The following is a 12,651-nucleotide window of genomic DNA, read 5'->3' on the forward strand; positions in this document are numbered from 1 at the left end:
ATTTATGCTTATATTTTCCGAGTAAATTACTAGATTTGCACAGCTAGGTTTAAAAGAGAAATACTGTAAGTCAGCAAAAAAGGTGGTGTGGGTTATGGTAATTTCCATACACCACACCCCAAACTGGCAAAGGTACATCACAGTTAATCATCTTAAGACGTTAGAAGAGTGTCTATTTCCACCCAAGTTACACATTGGCAGAGATATACATGCACCGAATTCTGCTACACCTTAAACAAAGGATACAAATTGCTAAGGAAAGGACAATCTCAGCCTGTAATATCAATTCTCAGAACCAGAGGAGAAAGTAAGATCTTTTCACATGCTTTCCGTTGCATTTTGCATTCTTATCCATTCTATTTCCTTTCCCACCCCTCCTAGGCCTCTATCAATTAAGGTTATACTGTTCCACTGCTTTCCACCAGGGTCCAGTGGCTATATCCCTCTCCTTGTCAAGATCTGCTTTAAAGAAAGCCTCTGATAATCTTCCCCACCGCCCCTACCCCCCACCCCCGTGGGTAGAGCAACAACTTAAAGTATTGCCATAACCAAGAGAGTTGCATTTTAACAGGAATCAAATGCTTTGGGCTAAGAAATGAAACTCTTCCTATATAATTTCAGACATCAGTAAGCAGATGGGCCATTTATCTGAGGGGTTTTCCTAGTCTCTGGAACTCTGTGGGACTTCTCCAATCCCATCTATGTAGAAAGTTATTCCAGACATGGCTAATGTTACCATCATCTGCATCATGTTTTCTACTCTAACACGTCACTAACTTCAGCAAACTCACCTTCCCTTGATACCCGCCTTGTGCTGGACAATGTGCATCAAGTTCACATACGAAACTCTTCTACAACTCCCTTCCCCAGATTTATTTAGACATTTCAATGCTGACCCATTTTTATTGTTTTACTGTGTCTACTCTTAAATAGAAGAATCAGTGCCTGGCAGAAGAGAAACATAAACTTGGGAAGGAGAAGAAAAAAAAAAAAAAAAACTGGAATAACCTATAAAGAATATAACAAAACAATGTAGAGTACAGAGAACGTTATCTTTCAAGCCAATTTACAGGTACCATTCAGTTCATTTAGGCTATGTCACTTACGGTAGTGGATTCTTTGAATCAGATAATAGTCTCAATCTGTCATTTCCCTGTTCCTTGCATAGATAATACCTCTGAGTCATACTCCATAGAGTCTAACTGACAACACTGAGGGTGCTTTTAGGGCACATCAAAGTACAAAAAAATTTTAAAAAGCAAATCAACATCAAGGCAGCTAACTAGAGGCCGGGTGTGGTGGCTCATGCTTGTAATCCCAGCACACTGGGAGGCTGAGGCAGATGGATCACCTGAGGTCAGGAGTTCTAGACCAGGCTGGCCCAACATGGTAAAACCCTGTCTCTACTAAAAAAAAAAAACAAAAAACCAAAAAACAAACAAAAAAAATGCAAAAATTAGCTGTGCATGGTGACAGGCACCTGTAATCCCAGCTACCCGGGGAGCTGAGGCAGGAGACTCGCTTGAACCCAGGAGGCAGAGGCTGCAGTGAGCTGAGATTGCACCACTGCACTCCAGCCTAGGGGACAAAAGGGAGACTACGTCTCAAAAAAAAAAAAAAAAAAAAAAAAAAAAAAAAAAAAAAGCAGCTAACTAGAAGGGATAAGCATAACTAGTTGCATGATTTAATTGCTAATTTGATCATCTGATCATTGGGAACACTGTCATGATTATGTAACTGTAATACATACTACTACTATGTATTGTCAGAGTCAATATGATTGTAATTGCTGAAATGAATGTGTGCTGCCTCAGTTCACTCAATTAGATAGACAATGATACTAATTCCTGCTACTGCTGAGACCACTCTTACTCCAGATGTCTGTCCCCAGAGATAAACCCTTTGCACCTCAAGTCTCCATGAGACTTATCCTGGCCCCATTATATTTAAGAACTGTATCCTCTCTTCCTATTCTGCTACTCCTACTCACCATTACTCTTCTATCTGTATTTTCTTCTATGAAACTTATTGTTTTCTTACATACTAAATAATACTTGTTTATTTTATCACCTGACTGTCTTTCTTCTCATGTCTCTCATTAGAGTAGAAGGTTCAAGAGGGCAGGGGTTGAAAAAAATGATGATTATTATTTGCAAATTAAGTCCATTTGTGACCATACTTTATTTTTCTATCCTTCCTATCCTTATTTAGACTGGGTATCTTCTGAGAGTTAAAATTTTGTGTTATCCAGTTGCAGTCGACCTCCTTGGTCTATGTCTCATACATGTGGTGAGATACAGACAATTAATGAGACAGACTGTACAGATTTGACATTGTAAGTTAAATCTTATAAGCCCTTTATAATGTTGTATATTATAGATAAGATTTATTACACAACCATTAACCAATAATGTATGAGTCATATAACCTACGTTTATCATGATGGGAATTTCAATGGATATAGATTCCAATTATAAGCAAGTACTTACAACATTCCTTTTTTCTGAAGGTAGTTAGTCTTGTTTACTTTGAGAAGGCCAATTGCAAAAGCTGACATGATGAAAAGTGGCACATTCCAGGCAGAAACAATAAACTGTCAATAAGTATTTATCCAACTAACATTACCAGTAGTGTTCAACAAATACTATCAAAAGTAAGCATTCTGTAGATATTAACACACACAATACAATGTGAATTGAATTTTCAATTCATTTGTTGAGCAACTAAAAGCCATCTCCCAGCTTCTTACTTTTATTCATCTGGTTAATTCCTCCTACGCGTCTTTTACGTGTTTACACAGGATGTATACCTGTATGAAGTTTCTTCCAATGTTGCTCTGCCATTCCTGGCCCTTGGTATATTTAAGAGCTTCCTCTTCTAATCCCATAATATCCCAGAATTTATCTCTTATAGCCTTAATTTAATTGTATTGTTACTGTTTATTTTCCTGTGTCTTCCTCCCCGCAAAGTAACTCCTCCCCGCCATCCTCAACAAGACCATGGACCTCTCTTGGTAGGACCTTAGACCTGTGTATAATTGTAGCTTTAGCATCTCCCAAAAAGTAGGTGAAGTGTTTATTGTACAGATGAATAAATATGTGTGATATACTGAGTTCTTATTTCTAGAAAGTAATATAGTTATATTAATGTCTGGCAATATGCTTACGAGATATTTATTCTTCAAGAACCCAGTGAGGTTTTGGCATCTGGATATTATTCAACTTTCTTATATGCACCTTTGTTATTTCACTCCTAAAATAAAACCTGCCGAAGGTCCTGATCTCTCCAGAAAATTTTCCTAGTTGCTTTCATCATTCACTGAATTGCCGGCTCTGTGCTACCCTTGAAAGTAGGATGATAGTCTAGAATTTCTCAGTGATTCTTGCATGCTGAATTACAAGGCAGCTGGAGGCAAAGAGAGAAGGCTTAACTTAAGTGAAACTCTAATATCTTCTCTTTTTTATTAAAGTAGATGAAATTAAACTGGTTACAATCTAACTTAGACTAAAACTGCCATAAACTGATAAGAATTAATGACAAAAGCCCCTGAGCCCTCCTATCAGCAATAATGATGGCATATGATGGATGATTATTATTCATGCAGTTGGCCTGTATGTGTTTTAGGAGGCTTATGCATTAAGCTTGAAGGATTCCGGTTTCAATTCTCCCACTTACTAGTTGGAACTTTGGGAAAATCACTTTAACTCCCTGTGCCTAAGATTTCTTATCTGTAAAGTACGACTGATACTGTACCTACCTCATATTGTATTGTAAAGATTAGACATAACTTTAAAATACTATTTAGCTATTACAATGATTACATTAAGCATTTATAGTATTGCAATCTAGTCCAAAATACCAACAGCACTGCAGAGCCAAACAATTTGATTTCTTAACGCTAATACACATTTTATGTCCAATGCCAGCTAAGTGGTTATATTTTCCTGTTTTTTTCTAAATCACATTTCTACGAAGGAAAAATTCAGCTCTTTCTACTTCCACCCTCTCTTACCTGTGGAATTAGAGAACTCAACAGCCCAATTATCAGAAATGTTGTTCCTTATCTTTTGTTTAACTCCCTGGAGCCACTCATGTACTGCTTAGCTTTCTGAAATGTTTTGATGTCTGTGTAATGTTTTGGAAATAGAAAGCCAAATGATGGATCTCCTGGATTAGGTGAGAGACTGAGAGATGAGGATTAGACAAGAAAGGGACGTATTCTTTCTCCAGCTTGATAACTATGGTGCCTTTGTAGAATATTTTTCTCCTCCACCTCTTTTTCTGACTAATAGTGAATATAACTTTAAGTTGTTGCAAAACCGTTACATTTGTCTCTTAGTTTTACTTCACTTTCTCTGATTTGTCCCCTGGAATATTACATTCCTTCTTTGGAATCCATATCTGGACCAAGTTCTTTCTGAAATTAGGATTAAAGGCATTTGCCTTTATACAACCTGTCTGTGATTATCACAACTGGAGGTTTTTTCCAGTCCATTAAAAAATAGAAAGAACAAAATGCAAAACTTAGAAGTATGAAGGAGGGAGGAAAGGAGAAAGAGAGAATGAGAGAGGAGAGAGAGAGAGAGAGAGAGAGAGAGAGAGAGAGAGAGAGAAGTTATCTGTGATAAGAATCTGAAACAGGTATCGAGTAAGATTGATTATTTGACTCAGTGGTGAGTCAAGATGAATAAAATGCTGTTGGTAGCTCAGTGTTTCCTCCTAGAGGCCAGTTAACGATTCCACATTAGCAAGACAATGTCTCTGCTTTCACTTTTTAGGAGGGATTCAAGAATTCAAAAAATTAAGAATCTATTATGATCCAGAAACTACAGTTCCATCAGTCCACAAGCATTTGTCTAATTTAGAATAAATTCTGCATAAATTGTAATGCCATAATATACATTCATGAAATAAAAATAGACGTAAGACAACCATGACTCTTAACTAACCTGAAATCATACTAGTTCGGTAACATTACCATTAAACAATTAAAGAATGAGAAATTACAGTAAGGAGTGCTATATTATATGGCATATATAGTGAATGTCTTCAAAAGTCAACAAAAGAAGAGGAAGGCTAGTGCATGAGTTAGAACCACCAAAGAGTAGGCACTGGAATTCCAAAACATTGTTTTCATCCATTCATGAAACAACTGTTTATTGAGTACCTAGTATATGCAAGGCACGGTGTCACATGCTTTATTCTTACTACAGGGGTTCTCTTTTGCCTTCGTTTATGGTGTTTTTTTATTATACTTTAAGTTCTAGGGTACATGTGCACAAAGTGCAGGTTTGTTACATATGTATACATGTGCCATGTTGGTGTGCTGCACCCATTAACTCTCATCATTTACATTAGGTATATCTCCTAATGCTATCCCTCTCCCTGCCCCCCACCCCACAACAGGCCCTGGTGTGTGATGTTCCCCTTTCTGTGTCCAAGTGATCTCATTGTTCAATTTCCACCTATGAGTGAGAACATGCAGTGTTTGGTTTTTTGTCCTTGCGATAGTTTGCTGAGACTAATGGTTTCCAGCTTCATCCATGTCCCTACAAAGGACATGAACTCATCCTTTTTTATGGCTGCATAATATTCCATGGTGTATATGTGCCACATTTTCTTAATCCAGTCTATCATTGATGGACATTTGGGTTGGTTCCAAGTCTTTGCTATTGTGAATAGTGCCACAATAAACATACGTTTGCATGTGTCTTTATAGCAGCATGATTTATAATCCTTTGGGCATATATCCAGTAATGGGATGGTTGGATCAAATGGTATCTCTAGTTCTAGATCCTTGAGGAATCGCCACACTGTCTTCCACAATGGTTGAACTAGTTTACAGTCCCACCAATAGTGTAAAAGTGTTTCTATTTCTCCACATCCTCTCCAGCACCTTTTGTTTCCTGACTTTTTAATGATCGCCATTCTAACTGGTGTGAGATGGTATCTCATTGTGGTTTTGATTTGCATTTCTCTGGTGGCCAGTGATGATGAGCCTTTTTTCATGTGTCTGTTGGCTGCATAAATATCTTCTTTTGAGAAATGTCTGTTCATATCCTTCACCCACATTTTGATGAGGTTGTTTATTTTTTTCTTGTAAATTTGTTTGAGTTCTTTGTAGATTCTGGACATTAGCCCTTTGTCAGATGAGTAGATTGCAAAAATTTTCTCCCATTCTGTAGGCTGCCTGTTCACTTTGATGGTAGTTTCTTTGCTATGCAGAAGCTCTTTAGTTTAATTAGATCCCATTTGTCAATTTTGGCTTTTGTTGCCATTGCTTTTGGTGTTTTAGACATGAAGTATGGTGTTTTGTTTAAGATCATGTAGAAAACAGACCAAGATTTCAATCCCAGTCCCACCATTGCCAAGCTGTGTGTTCCTGGATCCATTATTAAGGTTTCTGTGATGCAGTTTCAGCTTTTGTAAACTTGCATCACAAATTTCTTGTAAGAACTAAAGATATAAGGTACGTGAAGTGGTGAGCATAGTGTCTGGAAACCGGCTTTTAATAAATGACAGTGATTATGATGATAATGAAAAAGAAGAAAATGATGATTATGAGAGGTAACATTGTGCAGTGATTAGATAATGAAATTTGGACCTGACTGGCTTGTTGCACATTCTGTTTCTGCTACTTTTTTTTTTTTTTTGAGATAGAGTCTCACACTGTCACACAGGTTGGAGTACAATGGCATGGTCTCGGCTCACTGAAACCGCCTCCCAGGTTGAAGCGATTCTCCTGCCTTAGCCTCTGGAGTAGCTGGGACTACAGGCTCATGCCAGCAAGCCCGGCTAACTTTTGTATTTTTAGTAGAGACAGGATTTCACTATGTTGGCCAGGCTGGTCTCGAACTCCTGACCTTATGATCCACCTGCCTTGGCCTCCCAAAGTGCTGGGATTACAGGTGTGAGCCACCGTGCCCGGCCTGATTCTGCTACTTTCTTGTTATATGACCTTGGATAAGTTACTTGACATCTTTGTACTCAATTTACACATCTGTAAAATAAAATAGCTATATCTCGTACCTCCTAGAATTTTTATGAATATTGTAATTTTAAACTTGATCAATATTTAGATTATTACTTTGCTGTTATGAATCATTTAAAATTTGTTATTAAATAACAAAATAAAGCAGATAGCTATCATTTGACTGAATTCTAAGTTCCACGAGAGTGACTTACCACATATATTTTGCTATATCTCCTGAATTTAAAAAAGGTCACGGCACTTTCAAGACAATAAATACTTGTTGAATAATAATAGTAATTATTATGCATCTTATTTTGGGCTCTAATTATTGTAACTCTTCTGACAGAGGTATGCATAAATGTTACAAGTGTGGCCAGAATGATACTCTACCTAAATTGTCTACATTTACAAGCCTTGTTTTGTGAGCGTGTTCTATGAGAAAGTTAAAAAGTCATGGCCTCTCATGACACTAAATTCATTTTTTATTTTACTGACATTTGGTAAACCATGGCACCTACATATTTACACCTGTACACGTCCACAAATTAGTTTAAAAGCTTACCCAACAATGAATAGATAATTTTAAAATAATAATATCAGGTTCATGTGTTTACTTACTTGTGACCAATTAATTAAAATTTTCTATCTTGTCGTCTTATAACAAATGATCATTGATCCTAGGAAACAGTTTCCAAATTGGGCTTTGAATAAAGACCATTTATGACCAGTCCAGAGTGTGAACTTTACAGAGAATAATGCTGATGTGGCATCTTTTATTTGTGGTAAGAAATGATTTAATTTTTTTTAAATCCTTGAATCCCCACTGCTCTAAATTACTTCTGATTATGTACAGACAGTTGAGCTAGTGGAGGAAGAGGCACATAAATTGATGGGGTCCTTTCCCTCCACTTGAGTACAACATAGCTTCAAGATCGAGGATGTGATAGGAACCACGGCCAAATAACACTTACAAACTTTAACAATCAAACTAATCCCTCTTAGCAAGGGGAGAAAATATAAAACATGAACTGCTGCTTGACAGAGAGCCTGGGCTAGGAGGTGAACAGGCCGTAAAGACTTGTTCCATTGATTCAGTTACTTTTAGAATTTGAGAAATAAGGGTATTGACCTCAGGAAAAAGGACTCTGGTCTCCATCCCACTTTATATTTTAGTTTAAATGGAGAAGTTCATCTTAAGGAAATGCTTTGGAAAACAGGTAAATATGGTTAAGCCCCTAAGAGTAACTCTGTGTTTTTCTCACCAATATGTCCTCTATTCTAGTGCGGTTTTTGACACCTGATTGGGGAATTGGTAATAATTTGTTGAATGTCTCAAGTCTTTCTTATGAAAATATCCTAGACTTTAGATATCCAATAAATAAATAAATTGATTGACCGATTATTTACAGTTTGCCTCATTGTTGTAGAATCCTCTCTCTACTGATCTTTTTATTTCTCAGAATCCTTTTAAGAGTTTAGATGAAAGTGTGTTGATGACTTTCTATCCCTAAATATTTCAGTGTGTATTATTAAAAATAAGAGCACTCTCCAATATAGCCATTATAGAAATTAGGAAATTTAACATTACTAATGGTAAATATAACACATTGTCTAATGCACAGTCAATATTCAAATTCTGGAATTGTCCTAATAATATTCTTTTCTTTCTTTTTTCTTTTTTTTGAGACAGAGTCTCATTTTGTCACCCAGGCTGGAGTGACATCCAGTTAGCCATGGTATGCTGTAGCTCACTGCAGCCTCAAACTCCTGGGCTCAAGCCATCCTCCCACCTCAGTCTTTCAAGTAGCTGGAACTACAGGCACATACCAGCACACCTGGCTGATTTTTGCAGTTTTTGGAGACGTGAGGTTTCACCATGTTCCCCAGGCTGGTCTGGAACTCCTGGGCTCAAGCATTCAACTCATCTTGGCCTCCCAAAGTGCTAAGATTACAGGCACGACCCGCCATGCCTGGCCAAAAATAGTTTTAATAAGGTCCAGTCCAGAATCACACATTGCATTTAGTTTCACGAGACATTAGACTCATGTAGTCTTGAGCAGTTTCTCAGTCTTTGTCTTTCTGGGCCTTGGCATTTTTGGAGATTGGTCAATTATTTTTGTATAAGGCACTTCGATTTGAGTTTGTCTGATGTTTCTTCATGATATGATTCAAATTATGCAGTTTCTGGGAAGAGGACAGGAGTACCACAAATGCGATGTGGTGTCCTTCTCGGTATGTTATTTCAGGAAGCAGTTGAATTTGGTTTGCTATTGCTGATGACTTTAGTTGTAGTTGCTTGATAAATATGCTGTCCACTTGGTTTCTCAACTAAAGAGTCTCCAGTTTCCTCTTTGTATGTATTTGTGAGGGGATACTCAGAGACTATGAGCAGAGACTGTGAGGAGATGCTCTGAGACTATGCAAATAGTCTTCACTAAAGACTATTCACTAAACTTTGAACTACTGGTTTTAGCATATTCATTTATGATTTTCTAACTCTATTACTGTTTCCCAGATTATTGATTATAAGCAGAGTTTTAAAGAGATATTTTCAAGATAGTTTCAACTATGTATAATGAAAATTTTAAAAAGCCATATTAAAGATAAGTGGATGCATAGATTAGAACTACAGATATTAGAAAATGAACATCATTTTAACTCTGGGGACTTTTCTTTCCAGCATTGAGATTCTTTCTCTTTAGCCACAGCACCAAACTATGAACTGACTGAGACTGGTTAGCCCTTGACTCATTGTGTAAGTGTGAGTAAATCACTAAATCACATTGAACTTGATTTATTTCTCCTTAGAAACATTATTATTATTAACAATATGTAATATTATATAATAAAGTTTTTATAATCTTATATATTATTAATATATAATATTGCTGTATAACAATAATGTCATTATTATGTATAATAATATTGGGTCTGCCTTTAGTTCCCAAGAATGAGTAAAAAAATAATCATTACTGTGATGGATATTTGAAGTCTCTGATGAAATGTAATTTATCAAACTCAGATCAAATTATTAGTTCTTATCATGTCTATAAATATTCTTCCGGTTTCTAAGGCACTATATCTCCCAAACTGTATTCTATATGAGAAACCACTGCCAACTCCCATGACCTGATTTTTGGAACACGTAACAGCTCTTGCCAAAGGAGTCTGACGCAAATGAAGCATCCTCTAGCCTCAAGTCTTCCTTATTCACACTTTCTCTTTAAAAACATTTCTGATGGACGCCCAAGGCATCTATTTCACAATCTGAATTTCAATTTGCCTCACCCTTAGGTGGGACTCTCTCCTGCTGATTTTGCAAAAGTTCAACTTTTTCTGTTTGCAACTACCTAGATTGGAAATGGTGAGAGACTGAGACAGTGTAACTGGCAAAGTGACTTCCCACTGGGAATAACTCAGCTCAGCCTCCCGGTTCTAAGGAAGGCTCACCACCAACACAGGGAGCAGAAACGTCATCTGCAGGTGGGGATTCTCTTAGCTGATTTCTCTTTTGAGAAGATACATAGAGCATAGGTACAGATCAGTGTGGAGCTGTCCTGGAACACCCTTTGAATGTAATGGGAGAAATAGCCATGCTGCAAAGTACTTTCTAAGACAGTCCTTTAGCCCCACAGACTTAACTTGTGAGACCAGCTTGTTTCTGATCATCCTTTGTAAAACACACAAGAGGAGTGACACATTGTCATTCTCTCACCTGGATATAAACCCACATCATTTACTCAAACTAGATTGATCCTCTTAACACCTCTGCAATGAGGACTGCCTGCTCTCAATTGCAGAACAGTTCTTGCATTGCTTCTTGTCTCAGCAGGAAGCATATAAGAAGCTTCATGGCTAAGCCAGAAATTGTCTTATATGCTCTGGCAGCTCATTGGTATGATGTAACTGAATGGCCTGGTTTGATTCCGGTTTGCTTGTATTTACCTGGGTTTCCTGACTCCCTCCCAAGTCCAGGCCTTGTTGCTGTAACTATAGACACACTCTGTCTCAATGAACTTTATTTGTCTCAACTTTTCCTTGGCAATCCGAGCTCTGGCTTCTCATGCTTATTTGTTGTGGCCAATAGTCCCGGTGCAGCAAGAGTGGGAATGCATCATATGTTGAAAGAAAGTGGAAATTGAAGCATTAAAACCACTCTGATTCCTGTCTGGGTGAGTGTCACATCCGTTTCCACCAAAGAGCTCATTGGACATCTCTGGGACATTCAGCCACTCCTGTAAAACAGGCATGTTGTGAATCAAAATAGCATATTTTGCTATTTTGACATAGCTAATACCAGTGGTCTACAGAACTAACTGATGACTTAAATAAATTAGTTCCTTCCATTTCTAATTTAATTCTGTGAAAAATTCAAACTGAGGTAGTGACATCATATCTTAGCCTAAGAAGAGATTTTTCACCTGAGAAAAATTATGCCTGAGGATTGGATAACTCATTCCAAAATGAAACAGACCATCTGGACTTAAAGTTTTGGTTTTCTGCACCTTAGTTTTACCTTTTAATAACTTTAAAAACTGACGAATAAGAAAGAAAAGAAAAAATCCTTGGGAAAAATGTACTTGATTTTAATATCATTACTATCAGTATTACCACTGCAATTAAATCCCGTACTCAGTGATACGAATATGTCACTTAACCTTGTTTGTCTTTGACTCAGAAGACTTGGAAGATACAGTGGAACTCCTTTAGTGTTTTTCTAAAGACAAAATTTGTGTTCTTTTTCTTTAGGAATGTCTACATTTCCCAGTAGTACTTTGAATTTGACTATATGCACAGACATGGTTGATGTTGATTTTGAGTGTGTGTAAGCTGCATACTAGGCTATGTACATATCATAAAATCAAACATGGCACAACAGGGCTTTAGGAATTGGCCCAAGGGCTTCAGCCAGAAAATGATCTCAAGTCTTCTTTGACATTTAATACTGTATATTTAATATATTTTCTTGAATTTTAATCACAGTTGAAATTCTCTGAAAGTCTGAATTAGTTATCTTTGATCTTTTTAGTTCAATAGATTAAAAGTCTCAAAGCATTTCTTGTAACAATATAGTTTTTAAAAAGCTTTCTAAAAGTAAAGATTAATGGTATTTTTCATGATAATAAATGCATTTTAACTGCCAAAACCGAAGCTCAAGAGTGCAATGTACAGTTGTGCACAATTTTAGGAAGATTTGGGCATTCTTAGGAGTTGAGGATCAACTGCCCAACTTTAATGATGTTTTATTTGGCCGATCTTCAGGAAAAAAATGGGTTTTAGAGCCTTTTCTTGCAATCTTCTTCCTGCTTCTCCAATCATCAGATAACACACATACACGCAGACATACAGACATACACACCCACAAATCAATAAGGAGTCAATCAGAGGTTGTCTTTTCACAACGTGACTGCATTTAACATTTTGAAAAATTTTCAAACTGGACTCAATGCAGTTGAATGCTTGAAGTGTTCAGAGAGATTTAAAGACATGTATTTCTTCCTGTCATCCCCACATGGTTTAATGAGTGAGGTGAGAGATGGTCTCAAGATTATTTTCAAGCCAAGAACAGAAAAGATGAAGAAAAACAAAATCAAACAAAAATGTTAGGTCTTTAATATGCTAGAGATTTTGTATTTTAGTGATCTAGCATAGCAGGGAGATCCTTTTAAAAAGGAACA

General features: G+C 36.9%; 1 long non-coding RNA gene across 1 annotated transcript in view; it reads left to right on the top strand.

Annotated features, from left to right (window-relative positions):
- Positions 1 to 216: 216 nt before the first annotated feature.
- LOC108538527 (uncharacterized) overlaps positions 217 to 12,651 on the top strand; it is a 23,880-nt gene continuing 11,445 nt past the window's right edge. Inside the window, exons 1-2 of the long non-coding RNA XR_001888104.1 lie at positions 217 to 307; positions 9,654 to 9,734. This is a non-coding gene — a long non-coding RNA (uncharacterized LOC108538527). The remainder of the gene's footprint in view (positions 308 to 9,653; positions 9,735 to 12,651) is intronic.

Source organism: Rhinopithecus bieti, unplaced genomic scaffold (genome assembly GCF_001698545.2).
Source record: "Rhinopithecus bieti isolate Rb0 unplaced genomic scaffold, ASM169854v2 scaffold_13900, whole genome shotgun sequence".
Classification (NCBI taxonomy): domain Eukaryota; kingdom Metazoa; phylum Chordata; class Mammalia; order Primates; family Cercopithecidae; genus Rhinopithecus; species Rhinopithecus bieti.